This window comes from Ictalurus furcatus, chromosome 9 (assembly GCF_023375685.1).
Source record: "Ictalurus furcatus strain D&B chromosome 9, Billie_1.0, whole genome shotgun sequence".
NCBI classification, from domain to species: Eukaryota; Metazoa; Chordata; class Actinopteri; order Siluriformes; family Ictaluridae; genus Ictalurus; species Ictalurus furcatus.
This window is the reverse complement of record NC_071263.1, coordinates 2,758,320-2,772,500: the sequence shown is the minus strand read 5'-3', so window position 1 is coordinate 2,772,500 and position 14,181 is coordinate 2,758,320. Positions and strand designations below refer to the sequence as shown.

Here is a 14,181-nt window from a genome sequence, read left to right as displayed (position 1 = left end):
TTTGCAGGGCTTATTTACCGGTTAGAGAAGTAGAACTGGCATCAAACCAGTTTTTTTCTCCTTCTTTTTCTTCTTCTTTACCAGGTTTAGTTTCAAAGCAAATCGACACCAGACGTGAATGTGTTTCTGACCTGCTTTAATGTGAGGATAAACTCTGGTGTGCTGCTGACCTCCAAAGATATTCCCTGCAAATATCACCATGGCACCCAAAAAGCTGTTTCATTTGTTCTGTAAATGTTTTGTTCGGAGTCTCCCAAGGGAATCTGGAGCACGGTGCCAGAAACACACACACACACACACACGCACACACAAGATAGAGCGCATGTTTTTGTTGCCAGGGAAACAAACAGAGGTGACTCTCATACCGATACACCCTGAACTTTTTATTTTATTTTATTTTAAGTAATAGTCACCTCTCAGCTTTCACCCGTCACACAGACTTCACAGGGAAATTTTACACGCTTTTCACGTTTTTATTTCTCCACGTGTCGTTTTTTTTTTTTCATGATTCATATATTTTTTTCACTTTTTCACACATTCATTCCATCCATCGTGTATACCGCTTTTCCTACAGGGTCACGGGGAACCTGGAGCCTATCCCAGGGAGCATGGGGCACAAGGAGGGGTACACTCTGGACAGGGTGCCAATCCATCGCAGGGCACACTCATATACACATTCATACACTACGGACACTTTGGACAGGACGATCAGCCTACCATGCATGTCTTTGGACTTGGGGAGGAAACCGGAGTACCCGGAGGAAACCCCCGCAGCACGGGGAGAACACGCAAACTCCGCCCACACACACAGGGCCACTGTGGGAATCGAACCTACAATCCTGGAGGTGTGAGGCAAAGTGCTAAGCACTAATCCACTTTATGTCGGTATGTCTCATCCATTCTCATATAATGGTATCCACTAAACATAACATGCCACCAATAGGTGGCAACAAATTACCAGTATAGACCCATACAATTTCCATTATAACCATTAAAACCATTACAAATGAACTATTGGGGTTTTTTTAAATATTACATCCATCACGTGATTTTTCAGTAAGTGCGTTTATGAAAAGTTTTCCGACAGTAACTGTACTTATTACTAACACAGCCTGTGTGTTTGGGTATCACGAGAACCCGCCATTCATCAGCGAGACCCTCTCTGTAATTACGCTCTCATTTATTCCGGTTTCCAAGGCAGCAGGAAACGGGGCTTTTTCTCTACAGTGGGACGAATCAGTGAGCGCTTCCCCCCTGCGAGGAGAACACGCTGCGAGCTGATAACCGTCCAAATCCACCACACACATTAACCGCCTCTAATTTGGCCTGCAGGCTTGTAAGTGGCAAACAAACATGGGGGTATTACAGCAAATCTGAGGCATTAAGGTCCGAGCGTTCGGACGCCTTTACAAGTCCATGCATCTGGACGCAATCTGGCTGATTTACATCCAGGCACAGGTTGGGAATTTGAGCAGAAATCCCTGCAGAATGCTTAATGTGACGGCTGCATAAAAACATCTGGCTGCTTCATGAGCGCAGATCCAGTCAGTTCCTCAGTTCCTAACACCGACAGAAACGGTGCACTTCATCTGACCTGACGTGACCTTGGATAATAATTCACGGACAAGAGATTGTGGCCCCAGTATATTATCTCATGGCCTCAATTTACTGTATTATATCGTGACCTATTATCTGCTGCCTTTGATATATCATCCTGTTGCTTCAGCATATCACCTTGTGGCCTCCATATATTATCTCGTGGAATAGATTTTTCTTGTGACCTTAATGTATAACCTTATGACCTCAACATATTTAGCTCATGGCCTCAATATATACATTTCTGGTCACATTATATTATCTCATGGCGCTGATATATCGTCTTGTGACCTCAATATATTATATCATCATTGATATATCATCTTGTGACCTCAATATATTATCTAATATCTCATGTCATTGATATATCGTCTTGTGACCTCAATATATTATCTCATGTCATTGATATATCGTCTTGTGACCTCAATATATTATCTAATATCTCATGTCATTGATATATCGTCTTGTGACCTCAATATATTATCTCATGTCATTGATATATCGTCTTGTGACCTCAATATATTATCTCATGTCATTGATATATCGTCTTGTGACCTCAATATATTATCTCATGTCATTAATATATCATCTTGTGACCTCAGTATATTATCTCATATCTCATGTCATTGATATATCGTCTTGTGACCTCAATATATTATCTATTATCTCATGTCATTAATATATCATCTTGTGACCTCAGTATATTATCTATTATCTCATGTCATTGATATATCATCTTGTGACCTCAATATAATATCTATTATCTCATGTCATTGATATATCATCTTGTGACCGCAATATAATATCTATTATCTCATGTCATTGATATATCATCTTGTGACCGCAATATATTATCTATTATCTCATGTCATTTATATATCATCTTGTGACCTCAGTATATTATCTCATATCTCATGTCATTGATATATCGTCTTGTGACCTCAATATATTATCTCATATCTCATGTCACTGATATATCGTCTTGTGACCTCAATATATTATCTCATGTCATTGATATATCATCTTGTGACCGCAATATATTATCTATTATCTCACGTCATTTATATATCATCTTGTGACCTCAGTATATTATCTCATATCTCATGTCATTGATATATCGTCTTGTGACCTCAGTATATTATCTATTATCTCATGTCATTGATATATCATCTTGTGACCTCAATATAATATCTATTATCTCATGTCATTGATATATCATCTTGTGACCGCAATATATTATCTATTATCTCATGTCATTTATATATCATCTTGTGACCTCAGTATATTATCTCATATCTCATGTCATTGATATATCGTCTTGTGACCTCAATATATTATCTCATATCTCATGTCACTGATATATCGTCTTGTGACCTCAATATATTATCTCATGTCATTGATATATCATCTTGTGACCGCAATATATTATCTATTATCTCACGTCATTAATATATCATCTTGTGACCTCAGTATATTATCTCATATCTCATGTCATTGATATATCGTCTTGTGACCTCAATATATTATCTCATATCTCATGTCACTGATATATCGTCTTGTGACCTCAATATATTATCTCATGTCATTGATATATCATCTTGTGACCTCAATATATTATCTCATGTCATTGATATATCGTCTTGTGACCTCAATATATTATCTCATATCTCATGTCACTGATATATCGTCTTGTGATCTCAATATATTATCTCATGTCATTGATATATCGTCTTGTGACCACAATATATTATCTCATGTCATTGATATATCGTCTTGTGACCTCAATATATTATCACATGTCATTGATATATCGTCTTGTGGCCTCAGTATATTATCTCATGTCATTGATATATCGTCTTGTGACCTCAATATATTATCTAATATCTCATGTCATTGATATATTGTCTTGTGACCTCAATATATTATCTCATGTCATTGATATATCATCTTGTGGCCTCAGTATATTATCTCATGTCATTAATATATCGTCTTGTGGCCTCAGTATATTATCACATGTCATTGATATATCGTCTTGTGACCTCAATATATTATCTCATATCACATGTCATTGATATATCGTCTTGTGACCTCAGTATATTATCTCATGGCATTGATATATCGTCTTCTGACTTCAAAACAATATCTTGTGACCTCGATATATTAGTTTGTTGCCTCAGTTGCCTTAATTTATGGCCTCAGTATATCATCTCATCCTTATTAAAAAATAACCAGCATGTCACCTCAGAGGCTCTATTGTGACTTTTTGTTTGCTTGAGGTTTTTTTTTTTTCTTTTTTCCATTCGCAATGTGAAGTGACTGGCACGCAGAAGCACTGTGAATCATGCTTAGGAATGTGTGCATGAGAGCGAGAGCGAGAGAGAAAGAGAGAGAGAGAGCGAGGGAGAGAGAGTGCAAGAGAGAGAGAGAGAGAGAGAGAGAGAGAGAGAGTGGCCAGGTAATGAATTTGACATTTTCCGTGCAGGCTTTGCTGACGGTGCAGGTGAAAATGCCAGGCTGAATGACTCCCATTTCTCTCCTCATAGCACGGCTCAGCTGAAGTTTCCAAGCCTGGTCACCAGGCCTGGCCTACTCCCCCCTCCCACTCCAAGCCCCCTCTCTCTGTCTCTCTCTCTCTCGCTCTCTCTCTCTCTCTCTCGTTCGTGCCTCTTACAAATGAGTCTGCGGTAAAATTAATGTCCTGTAACGCCGCTGCTAACTGCAGGTACCCCATTTCTTCTCTCGCCGCAGCTAATGCCCTTGATCTTTCATTAGGACTTGTACCCAAAGCACCTGAGGGGGAACTCGACACTCTTCCTCGTCCCTGACTGCCTGCTTGGCCTCCATTTTTCTCTCAACTCCCAAAAGGTTCAGGCTGAAGTATGGCCGAAAATAAAATGGCCCTGTAGAAAAAAAGCTTCATGACTTGTCCACACTAATGCAGAAACATCTCAAAACGCCTCTAAAGCTAAAACACATCAGCAAAAAAAAATAAATAAATCTATTTTTAATATAAAATCAGACATGTCAATCATCCTGAGCTTGGAACTGATTGGCTGCTGAATGCTCACATGATCCATCTCCGATAAATAAAAGATGAGTTCATCTGTGTCTGTTTTGGTCAGTCTGTACTGTTGAGTGCAAAAGTTTTCGCCCCCTTGTTTTATGTGTAGAAAAAAAACGCACCTCTATTTTACAACTTATCTACAAAAACTCCATGACTCCATGTTTATTTATTTACATCCTTCTTTATGACATCTTCAGGACAGAGGAGTTTACGCTGACAAGTTGCGTTTTTTTTTTTTTGTTGTTGTCTCGTTACATAAATGCATAAAAAAGTATGCGTCGTATAAGAGAAATAAAACATTTCCAGACATGCTGTCACAGGAAAACTAATGAACATGTTTCATTCCTTACACGAGGCGTGTTTAGGAGCTCACGTCGAGATTTTCAGAGATAAAGCGTGTTGTTTATGTATAATCAAGGGTGCGTAAACAGATTTTCGTATTTGACAGGGGTTTTAAGAACAGGATGGCACGCTGGGTGTGGATCTGTTCTCGGTGCCAAATGTGCAAAGCCGCAGAGTTGTGTAACTCCTCAGCCACCTGTTCTGACAGGATATCGGCCATATTGGTTGAACGGGTGCAAAAAGCTGTGATTGAGCAACGAGAGGTGTGAGAGCAGAGGTGTATGGGTAAACACTTTTTGATATCGATCACACCATCACTACTCAGAGCGGCCGTCGGTCCCAGTCTATTATCAGTCCTTTACAGTACAGTCAGAGCCACCTGCCTTCAGAACGGCAGCCCATCCAATTGTCTGGACTTAATTGAGAACTTATTTAGAGAATTAATGCGTCTTGGCACGCAGCTGCAGTTACAGTGATCCGGAGTGGCGCTATAAAATCAGGCTGATTTGACAGATTCATTTGTGCCTGTTTACAGATGCAGATCTATTCCTGCAATCTAATTTAACCGGACAGATTTACACCAGCTCCACGGCCAGCTGCGTTCATCAGACTTTTAAACGCCGGAGGGGGGCAGAGCGAACCTCGACGGATTAGACACGAGCATGAGACTTATTAGATCAGCGCTCAAATTAAACCTCACAAGAGACGGGCCATAATGTCTCACTTAGCGCCGAGGGCCGACCGCGACTCAGCGGAGGGTTCTGTTCACCGTGGACGGGTTTTCTAAGCGGATACAAATATAAATGCGCTGCTGCCTCACGCTGTTACGTAACTGAGTTCTGAGGGAGAGAAAGAGCTCATTAGTTAAATATTATATTACTATTCTACAACAGTGTGGTGATTACTTTTCTATAACAGCAGCTCTTTAAAAAAGTAGTTCCGGCTGTAAGGCAAATCACAGGTCTGTGTTAATGCGCTCCTTTTGTAAGGATTTTTTAAAAAATATTTTAACATTTATGGAAGGGAAGGAGTCTCCAGTGTCAGGGCTTTACCTCACAACCCGAGGTGAAGCTGTAACTTTAGGTTTTTCGGACATCTTCAGGACGGAGGAGGCTGGTAAGGAAACAGTTGTTTCTAGCTGCAGTAACATAAGTGAGAACATAGTAATTTTTGCGGATGTTCCACAGCATTAAATAACTATAAACAGATTTGTAAAAAAAAACAAAACAACAACGATGTGTTGTTGTTTAATTAATAAAAACCTGCAGCAGTATAAAAGGAATAAAACACTTCTCCGTGTCGATCCATGACATGACGTTGGTCATTCATATCACTTCATTTCTGTGACTCGTTGAAGGAATCAGTCCATCATTCGATTAAATGTTTTGTATCCTGGGAACTGATGGTGTTCAAGTCACGACACAAATTCATGTAAACAACCAAACAGAAAAAAAAGGAAAAGAAAAAGAAAACCATCAAAAGAAAAATAAGCCTATATAAACCTAAATGTGCTCATTAGTTAATAGCTTGAATAAATAAATTAAACAATGCACTTGGCTTCCAGATGTGTGTCGCCCCCTTCTGGGCAAACACAGCTCTGCCACTAATAAAGCTCCAAACTGTTTTAATGAAACCAAACCTCTCAGATTCATTGCTCAATAAATCCTCACTGCATCACTCACTTCACACAGTCTGGATTTACAGCAGCATGTTTGTAATCCGGTCTGCTGGTTGATTTCCGATGCAGTACCGCTCACATCCGACAGATGGCGCAAAACACACACAGATTAAATCACCGCAGAATTCAGCTGTAAAAAAGTTACACTATAAAAGTCAAAGCTGCTCAGTGAGGTTAATAGCAGCATTAATAACATATTAATATGTTTAACAGTCACGTGTGTAAAGTTGTGGAATTAACACTATTTTCTGAAGGCGTAATCTGGTTGTAATGTTTTATTTTGGCGCGCTGCTCTGTCTCAGCAGCAGGTGGACACACTGGGTTGCCAGATTTCACATATTTTAAACCTTTAAAAATATGTGTATGTATGTATGTATGTATTTCTTTATTAATTTCTTTATTTTCTTTCTTTCTTAAATTCTTTTTGAATTTATTTCCGAAAACTCTTAAAACACATTCCACTCAGATCTATGTTGTCTCTTAAGGTGGTTACAGAAAAAATAAAAATAATTCGTAATAAATAAATACAAATAAAGGTTTTTCCCCCCTAACATTTCATATGAAGTAAAAAAAAAAAGGCCCAGGTTACAATCCTAAAGTTAAAATACTACTACTACTACTACTACTACTACTACTAATAATAATAATAATAATAACAAAGACTACTAATTTATTATTATTATTATTATTATTATTATTATTATTATTATTACTATACAGTCATAATTAAATAAACATAAACTACATACTGACTAAATAAACAATTTATTTATTTATTTTTTTAGAACATGTATCTTACATGAAAAATGAAAAAGTGCTATAGAAGTAATGATGATGCTGATGATGATGATGATTACATTAAAGATTATTATTAGGGTATTTACATGATTTTGATTATAAAGACTTCTAAATACTTACAAAATACTTTGACAACACAGCATTACTGAATACGATTTCATTTAATGTATATGTTATATTAATCTAATGGAAAAGAAAACGAACATATTTAATTATGTAAAGAAGTGACGAATGAATTGAAGAAAAAAACAACAACCCACATTTATTTATTTATTTATTTTTGCTTGTCTGATTTGGGTCTACTTTAGAGGAAATAATTAGATGACCGCACTATCCACAGTCTAATCTCTTTTCTTTAATAACTACACCTTCCATGTTCTAGAAGCAGACAGTGAAAGAGAAATAAATCTACTTCATCCTTATAACGTACTTTTTTTTTTTTTCCATATGAAGCCCACTGCATTACGACTTTACATCCAGCTCTGACTTTTACTTCATGAAATATTGCAGGCAACACTGATCCACTCACTGTAGAATTTTTAAAAATATCATCCATCACCTTGGAGGGCTGAGAAACGCGCAGTGTCCAATAGGAGGCGTCTGGTTTGATCACGTGACCTAGAGGCCGCTAATTGGCCTGGCCGTGTTTAATTAAAGTGTTTTGTTTGGAACCGTGCAGCAGCCGGAAGTGTCCGAATGAGTCCTAGAAATGTTTGTAAACATACAAAATGGAGCCTAAAAGAGAAGAGAGAGGAAAGTGAAAGAGAGCTGGACAGCGCAAAGTGACAAGGGGAAGAAATTTTCGACATTTTGTGTTTTCTTTACTCTGGTCCTGGACACTGAATTGGTAAGTAGTGAGCTATGTTAACGGCGTAATTAGCAAAGGCTAGTTAATGTTTTTGTGCTTTTAATGCACTTATAATTAGTATAAACCAACAGCCCTAATGTATTGTAATGTATGATATATTGATTTGTCTTGCTGTGGAGGATTTAAAAGCCAATATTAGCTGAAAAGGAAAGCCTAAAGGACGGTAAATGTGGGTCACGTGACTGGCTTTACTGTTATTTGCTCATTTGCATAGAATCCTCTGGCTCATTACGAGCTCTTGTAGCTGAATTTATTTCTACTCACTGTCATAATCTTTTGTGAATGTTGAATAAAAAAGGCTTTGAATTGATACCTTCTTATAAGCGAGGTTTTTTTTTTTTAGTGCTTTGAAGTAAAATAGTGGTGTATGTGTGTGTAATGTTTATTACTTTGCTGACCATAACAGGGCTACTAGATGTATACAATTTAAAGATGTCAATCTTAAACACGTGACAGTATGCACGTGTAGTTACGTATTAATTCTTTGATAAGGCATACATGTAACAATGCTTGCAAACAGGCACATTTTTTACGCATTTACAGTAAGGGTTTAAATACTGTGTGTGAGTGTAAATTATCAATCTGGCAGCCATCTTCAGCTCTGTGCTGAGAAACTGTGTTCCTGGATCTGACCAATCAGGAGCCAGTGGGCGGAGCTTCGGTGGAGACTGGCGTTCTCGAAACAAGCTGAACTGCGTCCGAGTTTGTTTGTTTGTATTTTTATACACACTGGGTAAGAAAACTGACTTCTCAGACCAGTCATGATGATTACTGTCTGTCTTTTGTTGCTCGCTTGTTTCAGACATTTAATTCAGTTGTATGAATCAGGTTATAAAGCGTTATAAAGTGTCAGTGAGCCGGGCGCGTGCATTGTGTTACACTGTTACAAGTTGAGGCAACAGCTTACTCCTGAAGTGCGTCACTTGTTTACATTGTGTTTATTTACATTGTTTATTTACACCGTGTTTACAAATGTGTTTTATTTTACGAAGTCCTACAAGACGGTTCGTGTGAAATCTTAGACTTTTTATGTCATCAGTTTAATTTCATGTTGGTCGAGTTTGTCAGTCCAAGTGAATCTTTTTTATTATTATTATTATTATTATTATTATTATTTTTTTTATTATTGTTTTCATCCTGCTCCTGGAGAACCTCATGTCTTGCACATTTTAGAACATCTTGACGCATCGTATTGTTTTGACTTGCTTCCAGCACATCTAATTCAACTAATCAGCTAATTAACAGGTGTGTGTGTGTGTGTGTGTGTGTGTTAGTTAGAGCAGGGAAATCACTCAAATGTGTAGGATTCGGGTTTTTCCAGGGAGCCCAGGGCGATACAATATATCGATATCATGATAAATTGTCACAATATGTTTTTATGAGATATCGTGATATCATTTACTTAAAAAAAAAAAAAAAAAAAAAAAAAAAAAAAATCTTTTGATTACAAATTGATCGGAAACACCACCGGGTAGTGGAGGAATTTCGTTTACAAGTCGTCCCTCCGTGCATCTGAGCAAGATTCTCGGAAGTGCAATATCTCAAGAACGAGAGCGGTCAAAGATCTGAGATTTTTTTTTTTCTTCAAAAGCTTACCTTACTTTCATGTTCAGAAACTGTAGACCTGTCGTCTGGCCTGCGAATCAAATTTGAAGTTTGCTTGTGATAAAAATAAATAAATAAAAAATAATAATTTTTACAGATGATATTTCCACTGCTTTCCAGTGTTAAATATTTCTTTTTTTTTTTTTTTTTTTTTAATCAATAGGAATATTTTTATGAATATAAACAGATATTTTGTAGAGGTTTTATTATAAATCTGATGGGTGTTTTTAAAATGGAAATACTGTATTGCTGGCAGTTTGTGAGCAAACCCCTAGAACACGATGCAAATCATGTATCGTCGAAATGATTGAAATGATTTAATATTTTTTTCACTAGTCATATTAAATTGAGTCACTACTGAGTCGGAGTGAATCTTTGGTGTGTCGGAACGAGTCACTTTTGTATCGTTTGAATCGCTAGTGTATTGGATTGTTTCTCTACTGAGTCGGATTGATTTGCTAGTGCATCGAATTGTATCACTCTTGTACCAGAGTGATTCACTTGTCTATTGGATTGAATCACTCTCTTGGAGGGACTGGTGTATCGGCTTGATACAGTAGTAATTTGGATTGATTCACTCGTGAATCAGGTTCGGTGACTTGTGGATCGGATTAAAAAAACTTGGGATTCGGAGTCGGTCCTTAACGTGTAGTCTTGAATCGTTCTCGGATCAGATTGAATCACTAGTGGTGTCGAAGAGATTTCAGCTCTTAGACAGGCAAACAACTCTTAAAATGTCTTTATAAAATATTGAACAACTTCGGGGTGGTGAGAGTAACTCATCACACCACCCCGTCGTTGACCTTTTTCCTAAAACGGCACAACTGCACTGTTTTATTCCTTACTTATTGCCATCGTTGTTGTTGTGCATGTGAACACTGATCCAGAGCGTGGTCATCACTGCTAATCTGTGTTCATTAGTGTCCATCACCTGAGGGGGAAACCGAGCAGCTGCTGCTGTCGGAGTGAAATTCTTTCATCTGCTTCACTCCTCTGGCATGAAGCTCATCTCGCCAGGACGCCACTTTCACCTCGCTCTGCTTTTCAGAAAAGGTCTCGGGAGCGCTGTAGTCGTCTGGAGAACGTGCGTGGTGTACGTGTCGTCTTGAGCGTTGTCCTGAATTTATGAATTGTCGAGAAAATTTAACGGTTAATTTGCCGTTGATGTGTTTACATTAATCTTCATAAGATTAAATTATTTCTACATATAACATTTTCAAGATTCACATTTAGTTCACACGGTTCGTTGTCCCTCATTGCCCCCATGATGTATTTTTTTAAACACGGTATATTTTAATGATTCATGAATATTTTGAAGTGATTAATTTCTTTTCATCTCTGACTACTTAAAAAAATAAAAATGAATCACTACCGTTTCGGATTGGTTCGCTCCTGAGTTGGATTGATTGACTGGTCTGCTGGTTTACTTCAGTAGTGTATTGGATTGAATCACTCTTGTGTCGGTTTGATTCACTCGTGTATCAGACTGATTCACTCGTGTCTTGGATTTATTTACCACGATTTCAGATTGAGTCACTTGCATATCAGATTGGATTCGTTTCCCATGTGGTTCAGTCTCTTAGTAATGATGAATGAAACAAACGGTGTTATTTGTCCAGTAGCTGTGAACAACGTCTGGCACTAAAGTGGCTTATTTACAAAAAAAAGATCACAGTTGACCGTACTAGATGCGCTAAGTATGAGTTAATGACGGTGGGTGGCTAGGAGTCTAAAATACGACCCCAGTAATCCGCATCTTTCTTTGTTTGTGAGACTGTGCTATTTTCCCAGCAGTTCTGAACGAACCAGACTGCACTGTAGTGTTTTTGGCTGCAGCACAGACTTTCCATCTTCCAAAAGATGACCCACTCGGTCATGTTATATAACATCAGAAGCAGGGTTATGATTACTTTGCATCTTTGAGGATAATATCTATAATATAAATAAATAATACATCTTTATGTCAGGTTTGCTTATACAATGTGTGCGCGCGCGCGTGCGTGTTTGGGGCTCAGGGGGGTGATTCGGGGTGGGAACAGCAAAGCTTGTGCTCTCTAAAAGCACAGTCTCACTGATGTCATCCCGATTCCCGGACTTTAGCCTCTGTGTGTGTTTGTGTGTGCACGCACGCACGCGGAGACTGGAGAGGTTCTTGGAGAGTGTGTTTGGAGTGTGTGTGTGTGCTTTTTAGAGAGCCTAGAGCTGTGTGTGATGAGTGATTTCGCGATACACTTTTCTAAGAATTACAGATTAAATAGTACTGAATGGATGCTGTTGATTTTAACAACTAAAAAAAAAAAAAAAAAAACGCCTACTTTGTCTTTGTAGGCGTTAAAGAAAAGTATCGTCAAACTCGGTTTAACGGTCTGTTCGTTTATTTGTCTACTGTTTTGCAGATGGTTTGTTAGCTAAATTATATTTTGTGATTCGTGTATTGTCGAAATGTCCTCGAGAATCGTGAAGTGATATTTTTGTCATATCGCCCAGCCGTAGGTGGACCTTCAGTCTCCGTTTTTAAATTCTTGGGGAAAATAAAGTAGGTGTCAATTCTTATTTAAAAAAAAAAAAAAAAAAAAAATCGAATATGCAATTTATTTACATTTATTCATTTTTTTTTTCATTTAGCAGACGCTTTTATCCAAAGCGACTTACAAATGAGAAAATACAAGCAAAGCGATATATCAAGTGGAGAACAATACAAGTAGTGCTACCGTACAAGATCCATTAATTGAGTTCCAGAAGAAGCAAAGTGTGCAGAGTAGAGGTGTAAGTGCAATACTTTATTTATTTATTATGAGTTGGTTAGGTGTTCACGGAAGAGCTGGGTCTTTAGCTGTTTTTTGAAGATAGTGACAGATTCTGTGGTCCAGATTGAGGTTGGAAGTTCATTCCAAAACTGAGGAACAGTTAATTTGAAGGTTCTTGGAAGGAACCTTGAGACACGCTGAGTAGGCACTACTAAGCGTCGGTCGCTGATCGATCTCAGGTTGGCGTGAGGGAACGTAAGCCTTCAGGAGAGGGTTGAGGTAGGAGGCGCTGTTCCAGACAGGGTCTTGTAGGTGAGCATCAAGGCCTTGAATTTGATGCGGGCGTCTACAGGAAGCCAGTGGAGGGAGATGATGAGGGGTGTGACATGGGATCTCTTGGGCTGGTGGAAATTCAGAAATTCCATTTATATAGTGCCTTTCTAACAATCAAGGTAACTGTTAAAAAAAAAAAAAAAAAAAAAAAAAAAAGACGGGTGTGAATGTTCTGTGCTTAAAACGTATTCATTCAAAGTAATAATAATAAGGAGAAACTAATTAGAATAATAGGAAGTGGTGCTGGGGTGAATTTTGAAAGTTTAAAGTTTTTTATCCAGTTTATTAATCCATAATAATAATACATTTATATAAGGCTTTTCTTATATTTATTGACTGTTAAGGCAATGTTGCTGTACCAAAAAACCCTAGTAGGAGTACATGATTAATGCTTACGGTTTATTCTCTAATGCTCAGTGAATTAACATTAGAGCTTAACATCAGATAACATCTTTAATAATGATAATAATAAGTCGTATTGTTATGGCGCCTTGTAGGAAAGAAAACCTATCCGGTAGTAGAAAGGGGAAAATGTTGGGAGAAGAGGTTTAAGAGGAGGAGCATGAAGTCATGGAGGTCCTGACTGATGGAAAATGTTGAAGTGATTGTTAGAAAATGATTAGCAATTCAAACCGATGCTTTGAGTTTACTTTCTGGGCGTACTCTTACAGCAAACATAAACTCACGACTCGGTCAACAAACTGTGGGTGTGAAGTGTTTCACTGTGATGTTGAGGGGTGGGGGAGAGCAGGAGGGAGGGAGTTGGTGGCAGTGGCGGAAGGGTTCAGGAGAAAATGTGCGAATCTACAGGAAGGCCTGTGGATCGCTCAGATGTCTGATGGGTGAAGGAGTCAAAGGGTGTTTCCTCTGCAATTCTCTTTCCCTTATAGTCTCCCAGTTTAGACGACGGGACATCTGCCCATCCAAACTTCCTGATGGGGGGGGGGGGGGGGGAAGAGGAGAGTTAGGATCAGGATGTTTTCTCCATGTTCCTGGAGCTTCACTAGCCTTGAGATAAGGGAACCAGGAAGTGGTTCCAGAGAACGCTGATAATGGAGTTCACTGGAGACTTTACTTACGTGCAGATGCAGGGCACAGCTCTGTGCAGCTGTATCAGGCCACGAGCACTCCTTCCTGTCCGTTTTAACGA

General features: G+C 38.3%; 1 protein-coding gene across 1 annotated transcript in view; it reads left to right on the top strand.

Annotated features, from left to right (window-relative positions):
* The first annotated feature begins 7,755 nt into the window (after positions 1 to 7,755).
* The window catches only part of ston2 (stonin 2), a 28,888-nt gene continuing 22,462 nt past the window's right edge, over positions 7,756 to 14,181 (top strand). Inside the window, exon 1 of the mRNA XM_053632922.1 lies at positions 7,756 to 9,079. The gene's annotated coding sequence lies outside the window, so the exon portion shown is untranslated. The remainder of the gene's footprint in view (positions 9,080 to 14,181) is intronic.